The sequence below is a fragment of the Tamandua tetradactyla genome, chromosome 2, assembly GCF_023851605.1.
Source record: "Tamandua tetradactyla isolate mTamTet1 chromosome 2, mTamTet1.pri, whole genome shotgun sequence".
NCBI classification, from domain to species: Eukaryota; Metazoa; Chordata; class Mammalia; order Pilosa; family Myrmecophagidae; genus Tamandua; species Tamandua tetradactyla.
The window spans coordinates 111,549,375-111,565,850 of record NC_135328.1 but is presented as its reverse complement, the minus strand read 5'-3'; the positions used below and the strand labels follow the sequence as shown (position 1 = coordinate 111,565,850).

Below are 16,476 nucleotides of genomic sequence, written 5' to 3'. Positions count from 1 at the left end.
GCATGGCTTGAAGTTCTACCCACTGGGAGGATTTCCCCTCACCATTTTCCTGACATCTCAGAAAGGGGTTGTAGGGCTGCAACTGTTCACTTCCAGGTGATCCCTGCATATTGTGCAGAACTACTTGTAAACCAAGTCTAAGTATTCTATTCCTCAGTCAACTGACTGAAAGGAACCCTCCAAGAGGCCATAACTCTGATCTGGGAAAGGGAAGGTAATGTGGCAGAAGTGGGGGCCATGGGCATTTGGGTCACTTCCTCATATAACTTACTTGTGCCTTCAGGATCTGCTTGAGCCCTATCTTTTATATACCATTTCCATTTTATGATGGAATGCTGCTGTGCACGCCCAACTTTATGGCTTGGTGGGTGAGATGACACCCAACTCATGATAGGCAACTGAGGTCTCATAGTAACAAAGTGGCCCTTGGTTAAATGTTCAGTCTCTACTAAGGCCCAGTAGTAGGAGAAAAAGCTGTTTCTCCTAAAAGGAGTGTTATCTGCAGTGGATAGTAAGGCTTTGCTCCAAAATCCTAAGGGTCTGTGTTGGAATTCTCTTATAGGTACCTGCCAAAGTCTCCAGACAGCATCCCTATTTGTCACTGATGCTTCCAGAACCATTGGATCTCTTGATCATATGGCCCAAGTGGCAGAGCATCTTGCACAGCAGACTGGACATGTCACAGAGCCTCCTCTTGTTCTGGTCCCCACTCAAAACTAGCAGCTTTTCTGGTCACTTGGTAAGTGGACCAGAGTAGCACACCCAAATGAGAAATATGTTTTCTCCAAAATCCAAAGATGCCATCTAAGCATTGTATCTCTTTTTATTGGTCATAGGAGGGGTCAGGCACAACATCTTATCCTTGACCTTAGAAGGGATATCTTGACAGGTCCCCCACCTCTGGACACCTAGAAATTTTGCTGAGGTGGAAGGACCCTGTATTTTTATTGGATTTATCTCCCATCCCCTGACCCACAAATGCCTTACCAATACGTCTAAAGTACTGGCTGCTTCTTGCTCGCTAGGTCATATCAGGCTGTCGTCAATATAATGGGCCAGTGTGATGTCTTGTAAGAGGGAGAAATGATCAAGGTCACTGCAGACAAGGTTGTGACATAGGACTGGGAGTTGATATACCCCTGAGGCAGGACAGTGAAGGTACACTGCTAGCCTTGCCAGCTGAATGCAAACATGTGATCCTTACTGACAGCTATTGAGAAAAAAGAATTTGCCCGCTCGGTAGCTGCATATCAGGTAACAGGCGATGTGTTGATTTGCTCAAGCAATGATTCCACATCTGAAATAGCAGCTACAATTGGAGTTACCACCTGGTTAAGTTTATGATAATCCACTGACATGCCTCAAGTCCCATGTGTTTTCTTCACAGACCAAATAGGAGAGTTGAATTGAGACATGGTGGGAATCACCACCCCTGCATCCTTCAAGTCCTTAAGAGTGACACTAGTCTCTGCAATCTGTCCAGGAATATGGTATGCTTCTGATTCACTATTTTTTGCTAGGTAGAGGCAGTTCTAGTGGCTTCCACTTGGCCTTTCCTACCATAATAGCCTTTACTCCACGAGTCAGAACACCAAAATTTACACTGTTAACCTTCCTCCCAGCCTTCCCCAAGGACACCCACAGCCTTTTAACAGGATGACTGTGCGTTGGGGAAAAGGAAATTATCAGATATTTGGGGGGTTATTGGTCACTGGCTCAGAAGTGACAATTTTGGGCATTATAAAAGGGTCCTTCCCCAAAGGTACCTGGCTCTCCTCTCATTCAAGAGGCTCTAGGTCTGTGAACTGTCTCAAGTCTGGAATTAGATTAAGGAGCCATGACTCTGTTTATGTAATTTAATTCAGGATCCAATCATCCCCGTTGTATTTAAGGATCCAGCTCAGTGACAGCAGTTCCCACAATAATATTTGACCTCCAGAGAAGGACAACTACAGAATTCTTTAGGGATGATGCAGTTAATCTCAAGAATTTATTTCTCAAAGTTCTGGTGAAAGATGTGTCCTCTGGACATTCCTGGGTTGGTGTGAGCAGGTCTTCCTTTTTAAATCCACTCTGACACTCAGAGCTCTCTAAACCCCTGGATCATCTACATTATACCAGGGCCATTCTGGCATTTCAACCTCAGGTAATGTTGGCCACCTTTTGATCCATGTTTCATCCAGCCAACCAAACAAACTGTTAATGCCCTTAATAACCCTTTGAGCTACACGGAATGCAGAATCTCTGCTTAGTGGGCCCATAACAATAAATTCAGCTTGATCCAAATTTATATTCCTTCCACCATTATCCTATATCCTTAATATCTATTCCCACATATATTTCCCTGATTTCTGTCTATATAGATTAGAAAACTCATGCAGTTCTTTTGAAGGATGGTGTACCTCTTCATGGATCACACTTAGTACCTCACCTTTTGGGGTTTTTTGGGGTTTTAGTCTAGTTATAGGACTTGAAGATAACAGGGGTGGTAGGGATGGGTGGGTCATGCAAAGAAACAAAAGTGTCTTTAAAGCCACTTACACAAAGCAAATCCATTGAAATTTCATTTGGGGAAAGAGGATTATTCACTCTAGACAGAGCATTTGGACTGTTTTTCCAGGAGAGGTGGTTACAGGGTTAGCAGGAACTGAAGAGTTAGTCTTGTTAGATGGAGGCTGGATGGCACACTCATCTGGGAAGACTGGAGGGTGTGAAGCTGTTCAGGCAGGCTGAGATTGGGATGCTCTTACCACAGGGTAGTTCATTAAAGGTCTATTTACCCAAAACTCAGCAGATTCCAAGGATTCCATTTCCCCATTGCTATCATTTTCAAGCCATATGTCACCATCCCACTTTTCAGGATCCCATTCTTTTCCAATCAAAGTCCTTACTGTAACAACAGATATCCTCCCTGCAAGGTTGAGATTTTAGTTTATGTTGTAAATCTTCAACTCACACAATAAGGCTTTGCATCTAGTTTTCAGAGCTCTCAAGTCTGTGACCACAGGAAATAAGATGTTCTTTCAGGCAAACATGAAAACTTTTACTTCATTCATATGATGCTTGAGTTGCAAATTTGAAGCCTTCAGTTCATCCCTTTTCCTCATCACTGTACCCAGCATATCTAACAGCAACCAGCCAGCATCATCATACCACTTAATTCCACAGTACTCTGTAAAAGTGTCAAAAACACTCTCAACCAGAGCTTTGCCACCTATAAGCATACAATTAACAGAATCTAATGGTGCTATTTTATGTATCTCTCTTGCCAACTCACCCGATGGACTGTCAATGCCATCTTGATTATTGGAAACAGAGTCATTAGTGCCTCTAAGTCTAATCATAGTGGAAAATCAATTGTAAAAAAAAAAACATTTTTAAGATTTTGTTTGTTAAGAACCAATCCTGGTACCAAGCTGTATTAGTCAGTGTTCTCTAGAGAAACAGATCCAATAGAAGATATGTGTAAATATGAGATTTGTAAAGGTGTCTCAATCAAGCATAGGAATAGAAATGTCCAAAACCCACAGGGGAGGCTGTGAAGCTGGCTGCTCCAATGAAGGGCCTGGACAAATTCCACAGAGAGGCTCACTGGCTGAAGAAGCAGTGAAAAAGCCTCTCTTCTTCCTTAGAAAGTCTTCAACTGATTAGATTACCTTGGTGGGAAAAAAATATATTGGAAGAAAAACATCAATCTCCATACCCAGGAAGCTCCATTAACTCCAAGTGGGATAAGTGAAAATGAATCCACAAATAGACATACCATAGTAAAAGTGCTAAAATCCAAAGCCTAAGAGAAAGTCTTAAAAAAAGCTAGAGAAAATGACTCAGCATTTACAAGATAACTGCAGTAAGACTGACAGCTAACTTCATAGGAAAAAATGGTGGCCAGAAGGCAGTGAGATAACATATATACACAGCTGAAAGCAAATAACTGTCAACCAAGAATCCTATGTCCACCAAAGATATATTTTCAAATTGAAGGCAAAATAGAAAGTTTCACAAATAAATAAAAACTAAGTAAATTTGTTGCTTGCAGATTCGTCTCATAAAAAATTCTGAAAGACATTCATCAGGCTAAAAGCAAATAATAGCACACTGCATGTGAAAAACACCAGTAAAGGTGATTATGTAATTACAGAAGGTGATAAAAGTGCATTTTTTCTTCTCCAATCTTTTTTGTAACTTATTTAAAAAGCAATTGTATAGAATATGTATTAATGTCTTATTGGAACTATAACATATAGAAACTTCAGAATTTCCATTTGTCAATAGCAGCACAAAGGAGGTGAATAGGGTCAAAGCTATGCTGAGCTAACAAAATTACCCAGATGGGAACCTGAATTCACAGGAGTAAATGAAGAAAACTGAAAGTGATATATATGAAGGTTTAATATAGCAAAAGCTAAACTTGCTCTCTTTTTTTTATTAGCATCTTTAAAGACATAAAATTATATAAATTAATAATTATAAGAATGTATTGTTGGCTTTGTAACAGTTTTTAGGTACAATATGTATGACAATAAACCACATGTGGGGGAAAGGGGGTTAGGAACATAGAGGGGGAACATATCTCTATCTCTCTGGAATTGTTAGTATAAATCTGAAGGTGTTTCAGATACAATAAGATGTATATGGTAAGGCCTAGAGAAACCACCAATTACATAATAATTGAATAAAAGCGTGAAAAAAATCATTAAATAAATTTAAAAGCTACATTAGAAAATATTCACTTGATGCAAAACAAACAGTAAACAGGGAATACAGTAATAAAAAAGACAAGATATATGGAAAATAAAACAAGATGGCAGACATAAATACATATTAGTATAAAGTATATCAATACAGAGTTTGCACCCTGGCAAGCAGTTGGGGTTGCTTATTCCTGGTTTCAGGTTCAGAGTGTGGTCAGACCATTCTATTTCTGGGTATTAAGTTTTTATGGTTGAGACCTAATGTTTTCACTGAGCTGCAAAATGGAAATATTGAAACATCTGCAGGCAAACAAGCAAAAGTGTAAAGGTGAGGCTAGCAAGGGCTGAGAGGTGGCTGTTGAGCATGTTCATACCTCCCCATCAATTTTATAATGATAAAAAAGGTCAATCCATCAGAAAGACAATAATTATAAACAAGCATGTATCTAATAAATGAGAACCAAATAGCATGAAGCAAAAACTGAAAGAAACGAAGGGAGAAACAGACAATTCAATAATGACAGTTGGAAATTTGAATACCCAACTGTTCTAATTTGCTAGCTGCCAGAATGCAATATACCAGAAACAGAATGACTTTTAAAAATGGGAATTTAATGAGTTGCTAGTTTCCAGTTCTAAGGCTGAGAAAATGTCCCAATTAAAACAAGTCTATAGAAATGTCCAATCAAAGGTATCCAGGGAAAGATACCTTGGTTCAAGAAGGCCGATGAAATTCAGGGTCTCTCTCTCATCCGAGAAGGTATGTTGTGAACACAGTCACTGTTTCTCCCTCACCTGGAAGGGCACATGGTGGGCACAGCATCATCTGCTAGCTTTCTTTCCTGGCTTCTGGTTTCATGAAGCTTCCTGGGAGGTGTTTTCCTTCTTCATCTCCAAAGGTTGCTGGTTTGTGGACTCTCTGCTTCGTGGTGCTGCAGCATTCTCTGCTCTCCCCGAATCTCCTTTCTCTAAAATGTTTCCTCTTTAATAGGACTCCAGTAAACCAATCAAGACCCACCCAAATGGGTGAAGACATGTCGTCACCTAATCCAGCTTAACAACCACTCTTGACTAAATCACATCCAAATCACATTGATTACAGTTTCAAACATACAGAATTGAATAAGGATTATTCTACCTTTATGAAACAGGATTTTGATTAAAACATGGCTTTTTTAGGGTCCATACATCCTTTCAAACCAGCACACCAACTTTCAGTGAAAAAACAACTAAGGAGAAGATCAACTAGTAAACAGTTGGACTTGGAACAACAGTATAAACCAAGCAGATCTAACAGACATTTATAGGAGACACCATCCACCAACTGCAGAATATACAGTCTTCTCAAATGTACACACACGGAACATTTTTCCTGCATGGATCATATGCAAGGCCAGGAAGCACACTTTAATGAATTTGAAAGGACAGAAATGATACAAAGAATATTCTCCAACAACAATCAAATTAAATGAAAAATAACACAAGACATTTGGAAAAATCTCACATATGGAAATTAAACATCAGACTCCTAAATAACCAAAGGGTCAAAAAAAAATCACAAGGGAAATTCAAAAATACTTTGTAATGGATTAAAATGAAGACAAAATATACCAAAACCTATGGGATACAGCTAAACCAATGCTTAGAAAGAAATGGATAGCTTGAAGTGCCTATATTAAAATTAAGAAAGTTCTTAAATCAAGAACCTAATAGTATACTTTAAGACTCTGGAAGAAAGAAAAGCAAATTAAGCCTAAAGCAAGCAGAAGGATGGAAATAATAAAGGTTACTGTGAAAATTAATGTTTTAGAAAAAGATAAAGAAAATTAACGAAGCCAAAAGCTGTTTCTTTGAAAAGATTGACAAATTTGACAAACACTTATATAGTTTAACCAAAAAAAGAAGAAAGAGAACTCAAAAACTAAAATCATAAAGGAAAGTGAATATGTTACTACAGACCTTGGAGAAATAAAAAGGACTATTAGAGAATACTATAAACAACTGTACACCAAAAAATTTAAAAATCTAGGTGAAATGAACAAATTGCTATAAAAACAGAAACTACAGAAACTGACATAAGAAGAAATAGACAATCTAAAATGACCTATAACAAGTGAGAAGACTGAATTAGTACTTCTACTACTAATAAAACTACCACAAAGAAAGGCCCATACCCAGATGGCTTCATCACTAAAGTCTACCAGTCATTTATAGAATTGATACCTAGTCCTCACACACTCTTCCAAAACAGAGAAGAGGAGGGAATACATCCCAACTCATTCTAGGAGGCTGGTATTACCTTCATACCAAAATAAACAAAGACATCCGAAACAAACAAACCAAACGAACAACTACAGGGTGGTGCAATGGGGGCTTAATGGCAGAATTCTCGCCTGCCATGCCGGAGACCTGGGTTCAAGTCCTGGAGCCTGACCATGCCAAAAATAAAAACAAACAAACAAAAAAAACAAGTGCAAAACAAAATCTCTTATGAATATTCATGCAACTGTCCAAACAAAGTATGAACAGGCTGAATACAAAATCACATAAAGTGATTTATAGAACCATGCTCAGGTAAGATTTTATCCCAGGAATGCAAGGTTAATACTGACAGCCAAGCAATGTAATAAAGTGTAGAGAAATAAAGACAGAAACCGCGCAATCATCTCAATAGATGCAGAAAAAGCATTTGACAAAATCCAATACCCTTGATGATAAAAACACTCAACATAGCAGAAATGGAAAGAAACATCCTCACTCTAATAAAGGGTATCTGTGAAAAGCTCACAGCTAATATCATATGTAAAGTTAACAGACTGGATTAATTCCCCTAAGATCAAGAACGATACAAGGATGTCTACTCTTGGCACTTGTAATTGGCATTGTACCATCTTGGACAATTAGGCAAGAAAACAAAATAAAAGGTCTCAATATTAGAAACAAAGAAATAAACTACCTCTATTTATGGACAACATGTATTATATATAGAAATTCCTAAGGAATTCATTAAAATGAATTAGAACTAATAAATGAGCTCAGCAAGTTTGCAGGATATAAGATCACCATATAAAAAATAAATTGTATTACTTGCCATTTGCAATGAACAATCCAAAAATACAATTAAGAAAATAATTTCATTTATAATAATATCAACAGGAATAAAATAATTAACAATAAATTTAACAAGGGAAATAAAAAATATATGCTGTGAAAACTACAAAATATTGTTAGAAGAAATTAAAGATCTAAATATATGGATAAACATCCATGTTCATATAGAGAAAGATTTGATATTGTTAACATGAAAATACTCCTCCAATTTATCTACAGATTCAACACAATCCCTTTCTGAGTTCTAGCTGGCTTCTTTGTAGAAGATGGCAATCTGATCCTATAATTCACATAGAATTGCAAGAGATCTAGAATACCTGAAACAGTCTTGAAAAAACAAACTGGAGGTCTCACACTTCTTCATTGCAAACTTAATATGAAACAACAGTTATGAAGACTGAGTGGCACTGAGAGGAACAGAACTGAGAGTCCAGAAATAAACCCACATGTTAACGGCCAAGTGATTTTCAACAAGGATACCAAGAGAATTAGCTGAGAAGGAATAATCTTTTCAACAAATGGTGTGACAACTGGATAGCTACATGAAAAATAATGCATTGGAATCTTATCTCTCTATATAGGCAAAAATTAACCTGAAATTCCTGCCATGCCTGAGGCCCAGATTCTATTCCCGGTGCCTGCTCATGCCAAAAAAAAAAAATTAACCCGAAATGGATTAAGGACCTAAATAGATCAAGGACCAGAACCTATAAAACTCTTAGAAGTAAACATAGGAGTAAATAGAACTCTCACAACACTATAATAAAAAAAAAAAATCCAATTTTTTTAAATGGGTAAAGGATCTGAATAGACAGTTCACCAAAGAAGATATGCAAATGGCCATTAAGCACAAAAAAAGATGGTACCATTAGTCACCAAGGAAATGCAAATCAAAACCATTACACACATTTCCTACCCACTGGGATAGTTTACATAAAAAAGTCAGACATTGACAAGTGTTGACCAGGATGTGGAGAAATCAGAACCCACATATGCTGCTGGTGGGTATGTCAAAAAAGTACAAACACTTTGGAAAACAGTCGTCAATTCCTCAAAAGGTTAAACAGAGGTACCAAATGACCCAGCAATTTCACTCCTAGGTATGTACCAAGAAAAACAAAAACAAATGTCTTCACAAAATCATATACACAAAGATAAGATTTGGGCATAAATCTTATCTAGATACCTAGAGCAGCATCATTCATAGTAGCCCAAAGGAGGAAACAACCCAAATTCTATCATGTGAAGTATTGATAAACACCAAGTGGTATAACCATATATTGAAATATTATTTGGCCATAAAAAGAAATGAAGTTCTGACATATGCTATAACACCTGAAAAACAAATGTTAGTCAAAAGAAGATAATCAAAAAAGACCATATATTATGACTATATTTATTTGATATGTCCAGAATAGGCAAACCTGTAGAGACAGAGGCAGATTAGTAGTTACTTAGGCTTGGGAGAATGAAGGGAATAGAGATCAATAACTGCCTGGTACAGGAGTTATTTCGGAAGTAATGAAAATTGTCTTGCTGATGGTTGCATATATCTATGAATTTGTTAAAATCCACTGGACTGGATACTTTATATGAGTGAGTTACGTGGTATGTGAAGTGTATCTCATTAAATATGTTACTAAAAAACAGTAAAAGTATTGGAAAGATATACTATACAAATACTAAAAAGAAAGCTTGAATGGCTATATTAATGTTAGATAAAATCAACTGCATATTAAGGAAAATGACCAGGGGTAAAGAGGGACATAAGGGTCAACTCACCAAAAAGATATAACAATCCTAAATGAGTATGAACCAAACAAAAGTGTTTCAAAATACATGAAGCAAAAGTGACAAAACTGGAAGGAAAAACAGACAAATCAATAATTATATTTGGGAACTTCAACATGCCTCTTTCAGTGATTGATAGACCACTGAAGAGAAAATTGGCAAGGATGTAGAGGAACTGAACACCAACCAAAACCAGTGGAATCTAATTGACAGTTATCCCCCTGTTAAAATGCTGGATAAATGTTATCACTCTGATCGCTATATAACCATTTTTCCACCTCAGCTTACTCTCACCTCTCCTGTTACAAGGGTTCTACTAAGAGAGATGACATATTGCAGGTGACCATCTACGTAGCAGATTACTCTGTTCCTTGCACATCTACTTCATGTGATGTGGGGGTCAGGAAATGGCTGCTGTTACTGCTTATGCTACAACACAAAGCTCGTGACTAGGTATAGTGGAATGTCAAGGCCAGACACTTCAGAGACTCCCATCTACAGAAGATTGCCTTTCTCTAGGCTTTTGAAAGTTGGTCTCCATGTCTGTCTGCCACCACTTACTAGACATTCTATTTCAATGTCTAACAGTCTTTATTTTTTCAACTTTTCCCTTTATTTTACTTATTTACTTTTTGTATGCTGTATGGTGGGGGTTACATTTCTTTCTTTTTCCATGTGACTATCCAGTTATTGCAGCACCTTTTGTTGAAAAAAATATTTTTTTGGGGGGGGAGTGGATGGTCGGGAATCAAACCCAGGTCTCCTGCATGGCAGGTGAGCATTCTACCACGGAACTACCCATGCACCCTCTTTCTTTATTTTTCACATCTAGTTTTGGTGGGTATAGAATTCTCAGCAGACTCTTTTTTCTTTCAGCATTTTAAAGATGTCACCACATTTCAATGCCACATAAATTCTAAATAAAATATGAATAAAACAAATAATTGTCCACCTATCCCTGGCTTGTTTCTCTTCCTATGTTCCTATGTTCCTATATTTTTTCAGTAAATGTCAGCACACTATACCCATAAGCTTAAGTTAAAAGCCCAGGAAATACCTCAGACTTCATCTTTCCCTTCCTTCCATCATGGGTATTCACCAAAGAATTCCTGTTGACTCCTCATTCTTACTAGCTTTCCATTTCAGGTGACTCCTGAAATCATCACTGCCTCCACTGCACCTATGCCCCTTATACCTCCCTCCCTTCAGGATACGCAGGTCTATGTTAATAAATCTCTAGATCTCCTATTAATTTTTTAATATAAAAAGTTGATCTTTCAGATGCAAAAATTTGATCATGCTATTCTCCGACTTAATTTTCATTGCCTCCAGCATAAAGTTTCTATTACTTGGTACGACATACAAAGCTTATTAAAATCTGGTCCCTGCTTACCTCATTAATTTCAAGTTTTGAAACTCTTTACTTAGCATTTGATACTTCTCTATATTGAAGTAGTTGCAGATCACAGAACAAAATTTTTTCTTTCCCCTCCATTATTTTCCTTAGTTATATATTTGTCCTAGGAATTTATTTGCAATTGATACCTTAGACATGTTCCTCAGATGGCAGTGTTGTAGTACTTTCTCTCAGATGTTCTAGGTGATGTGAGACCACGAAATCCTGTAACATCCTCTGTTATACTATTCTTGCTATGGTAAGGAGATACTATATTGAAAATATCTGCCTTGTAGTTTTTCTCTTACATTAGATAAAATTTTTAAAGGCGTAAGCTGTACTTTGTTCATTATTTTATCTCTAGAACTAGCATATATTGGATTTCTGCAAATATGAGTGAATTCATGTGTACTCAAATAAGATCCTCTAGTTAAAGAACTGGAAAATCTACAGCCCCTACTGCTAAAAAAAGTGAATCAGAACCTATTATCAAGCTTGCTTATGGCCTGAAACCCAGTATACTTGTGGAGCCTTATAAAAAGGACTGAGAAATGACTTAAATTATAACCCAGGGATGATGGAACAGGACCATGTATGGAATAGATGAAGTTTTGACTAAGGTGATGATACTTCATTAGCTTGAGAAAATGGAAGAGAGTCCTGCATGAAGTGAGAGAGGAAAATCTGAGGAAATAGAGCCAGGTCGAGACCGGAGAAGCTTCTGGGAGGACACACTCCTTATGAAGGGCTAAAATCATCACTTCTGTTAATTCCACTAAAGAGAAAGCCTAAGTTGACAAAAACTTTTAATTTTGTTCCTTGTATGAGGGTAATTCTTAAATCCCCTGATGTTCTTACAAACTTATGACCCTACATTTCAGTTGAATGGCAACAAAAACCTATTTTGCATATGAAGAGATAGGTTGGACAGTAAAAGCACAGTAAAAGATATAAAAAATTAACAATCATCAAAAGGGGTCTGAATGCTGATCCTTCTCTACCTCCTCCTCAGGTGGCTTTAGAAGCAGCAGTGGTGGCTCTAAGAACTGCTGAAGGCAACATGTTGGAGATATTAGAAGAAAGCTCTGAAAATGGCATTTACATGCGATTTATGAGATCTTACACAAGTGTTATGATATTGTTCCAACCAGTTCAAAGCTTGTTGTCTTTGATATTACATTACAAGTTAAAAGGCCTTCTTTGCCTTGTTAGCCAATGGTGTTCATGCAGCACCTCTGTTTAGGAATGCTAACGATTACAGAATTTCATAAACATACTACGTAGGTACTATAAATCACCCTCGGTAAAGGTTTATGAATTAGAAGAACACAAGATTGAAACATGGAGGGAGCTTTATGTAAATAAACATTTAAACCTTTAGTGAATATATCTCCAGATGCAAGAAGTTTGATATGTCAAAGCCTGCCTTCATGAAGCAGAACTTGGATGAACTTGGAATAGGAACATACCAAACATTGCCTTTATACATCCAGACACTCCTATCACTAAAGCCTTGAATGTATTTGTAGAAAGATGAATATCAGCTTTGCCTGTTGTGGATGAGTCAGGAAAAGTCGCTGATACTTACTTCAAATTTGATGTAATTGATCTTGCTGCTGAAAAAACATGCAATAACCTAGATATCACAGTAACCCAAGCCCTTTAGCACTGTTCACGGTATTTTGAGGGTGTTGTGAAGAGCAGTAAGTTAGAAATACTGGAGACCATCATGGACAGAATAGTAAGAGCTGAGATTCATCAACTGTGGTAATAAATGAAGTAGACAGTATTGTGGGTATTTCCCTGTCAGATATTCTACAAGCCCTGATACTCACACCAGCAGGTGCCAAACAAAAGGAGACTGAAGCCGAATGACTGTTGTGAATGTTGAAGCCTTTGTAGGAAAATTTGAACAAAGTTTCTGGGTCACATTTTGCCTCCTGAGTACTAACCACAATAGAAGAGAGTAAAATGGTTAAGCATGTATATGAGGATTTAGTGATGGTTTTTTTCCCAGTGATGTTGAAACTAAATATAAAAAAAGAAAGGCGATTTTATGTGCTTGAATTTCAGTCAGGATTGCATTAAGTCTGTTTTCAGACCTTTTCTGAAAGATTTCAAATGCTATAAGTTATTAAAGTGCACCGTGTCCTGAATTTTTTATTATTTTTCATTTCAAAGAATTTACTGGTATGTAACAGGTAATATGACATAAGGTAAGTGTATCGCATATTCATATCATAGTGCCTTATGTCAGAACAATAATAAAAAGAAAGCTTAAATGGATATCAAACAAAGATGTTAGACCAATAAATATTACCCAGGATGAAAACACTCATTTCATTATGATAAAGGATTCAATTTATAACAGCCCTAAGTGTTTATGTACCTAATAACACTATGCATTAATGAGGTATCTCCAGAAAAACAGAACTAACAGGATATATGTATGTAAATATTAGAGATTTGTTATAGAAATTGGCTTTGTGACTATGGGTATTGGCAAATCCAAATTCTATAGGACAGACTGCAAGGAGGGAACTCTGAAGAAGGTTCTGCTGAATTCATCAGTTCTCCTTTAAGACTTTTAACTGATTGGATGTGACTTCTCTCAAGGCTGAATATAAATGGAAATTGAAGGATTTTTTTGCAAAATACATGAAAAATATTATTTAAATGTGTGAAGCTCAGGTGGTGCAATGATGGCTCATTGGTAGGATTCTCACCTGCCATGTCAGAGACCTAGGTTTAATTCCCAGTGCTTGCCCCCTTTCCCCACAAAGTGGTGAAGCTCATGGGAACCATGGAAAGACTGATAAATGATCACACTCAAAAGGAGATAAAGGAAATAGGATGACTAAATGCAATCTGGTATCTTGTATGGGATTCTAGAACAGAGACAGTCATGGAAGAACTGGTGAAATACAAAGGAAGTCTATAGTGTAGTTAGTTCAACTGTATCAATGTTAATGTCTTACTTTTCACAAATGTACCATAGTTATTATGCAAGATGTAAACATTAAGGGAAACTGGGTGAAAGAACTGTGGGAGCTCTTTATTACTACATTTGCAACTTTTCTGTAAATCTAAAATTACACAAAAACAAAAAGTTAATTTATAAAGGATGTAGGTGAAAGGGATAAGATTATAAATAACTAGTCCAGTAAATTTAGCAACTTAGATGAAATGAACTAATTTCTTAAATGACTCAAACTACTGAAGCTCATTCATGAAGAAATCAATAACATGAATAGCATTCTGTCTGCTAAGGAAAATGAATTTATAATTGAAAACCTTCCTACCAAACATTTGAGAAGGATTTAATACAATTTCTATGCAATCTTTTCTGGAAAATATGAGAAGTACCTAACTCATGCTATGAGATCAGCATTATTACCCCAATACCAAAACCAGAAGAAGATATTGTAAAAAATGAATAAAGACTGCTATTCCACATGAACTAGACATAAGAAATTTTATTTAGAAATTTAGTATATCAAATCCAATAATATATAAAAAAAAAAGTATAATGGCTTATGAGCAAGTGAGTTTCTTTAAAACTGCACCCAGTGAAGTGTGCATGCACACACGCTCAGACTGCCCTCTGACCCCAGCCCTGTCCCTGCAAACCCCAAGATGTCCCCCTAGGCATCCACACCCACATACCCCGAGCTCTTGCTCCCTGTTAACCCACCCCCTTGCACTCACACTCTATACCCTGCACAGCCTACACAAACCGCTGCCTGCCAGCCCTGCTTAGTGCTCATTGTGCTGTACCTTGCCCCTTGTGCTCCAAAGCCTGCCCACTCTGTCACATGCACTGTACCTGGGCCCTGTACCCCATGGCCCTAGGTACCAGTGCAGTGCCCCATCTAACGCCTTGCCCTACTCCATGCCTTGCGACCAGGCCACACCTTTCCTGCAAATATAAAACCTTAAACAACTGAGGGAAATCAACTTCCAAAATAACCCTATCAAGATAGTTAAATATGTCAAAGCAGCAGAAAACCACAAAGCATATGAAGATGCAGACAGATATAGCCCAGCCAAACGACCAAATGGAAACACCAGAGGAGACACAGACTTTGGAACAACTTATCAAAGTTGTTCATAAACTCTCCTAAACAAATTCAATGGGTTAGCCAACAACATAAAGGATATTGAGAGAACACTAAAATAGCATAATGAAGAATTTGAAAGAAGAAGAAAACTAACAGATATCACAGAGATGAAAAATACTGTAGAACAAATAAAAAATATACTACAGATAGACAACAGCAGATCTGAAGAAGGAGAAGAAAGAATAAGTGAACTAGAGAACACAACAATTGAATCTGAATGCACAAAAGAACAGATGGCAAAAAAGATGGAAAAAATTGAATCGGATCTCAAGGAAATGTAAGAATCATCAGTGTTCCAGAAGGAGTAAAGAAAAAGAAAGGGCTAGGAAAATTAGATAAGGACATACGGGGAAAAATCTTTTCAACCCTTATAAAACATATAAGTATGCAAATCAAAGAGGCCTAAGGAACCACAAATAGAGAAAATACAAACAGGCCTACTCCAAGGCACATACAAATCAGTCTGTCAAATGCTGAAGATAAGCAGAAAATCCTGAAAACAGCAACTGAAAAGCAATTCACAACATACAAGGGAAACCACATAAGACTGAGTTTGAACTGTTCAACTAGCACCATGGAAGCAAGAAGGCAGTGATAGGACATATTTAAAATCCGGAATGAGAAATACTTCCAGCCAAGAATTCTGTATCCAGCCAAATTGTCCCTCAGAAGTGAGAGAGAGATTAAAATTTTCACTGACAAACAAAGGCTGAGAGAATTGTCAACAAGAGACCAGCCCTACAAGAAATACTAAAGGGAATTCTATCAGCTGAAAAAAATAAAAGACAGAAGAGGGAAGTCTGGATGAGGGCACAAAATTGAAGAGTAACAGCAAGAATAACTTAATGGATAAAGAGAGAAAGAAGGAAAAGAATATATAGATCTGGCAAAGAAAACCCAAAGGATAACATGGTAGATTCAAGAAATGCCTTTACAGTAATAATTTTGAATGTTAACAGAGTAAATTTACCAATTAAAAGATACAGATTGGCAGAATGGATTAAAAAATATAATCCAGCTATATGCTGCTTACAAGAGACTCATCATTGGTGCAAAGATACAAATACATTAAAAGTGAAATGATGGAAAAAGATATTCCATGCAAGTTGTAACCAAAAGAAAGCAGGAGTAGCTATACTAATATTGGACAAAAATAACTTTAAATGTAAAGTCATCATAAAAGAAAAAGAAGGACAGTACATATTAATAAAATGGACAAGTCACCAAGAAGAAATAACAATCATATGCTTCCAATCAAGGAGTTCCAAAATACATGAGATACTCACTGGCAAAATTGAAGGGAACTATAGACATTTCAACAATAATAGTGGAAGATTTCAATACATCACTCTCTTCTATAAAT

At 36.9% G+C, this 16,476-nt stretch overlaps 1 pseudogene; it reads left to right on the top strand.

Moving 5' to 3' along the window:
* The first annotated feature begins 7,260 nt into the window (after positions 1-7,260).
* On the top strand, positions 7,261-12,953 carry LOC143657119 (5'-AMP-activated protein kinase subunit gamma-2 pseudogene; annotated as a pseudogene).
* Positions 12,954-16,476: the final 3,523 nt, after the last annotated feature.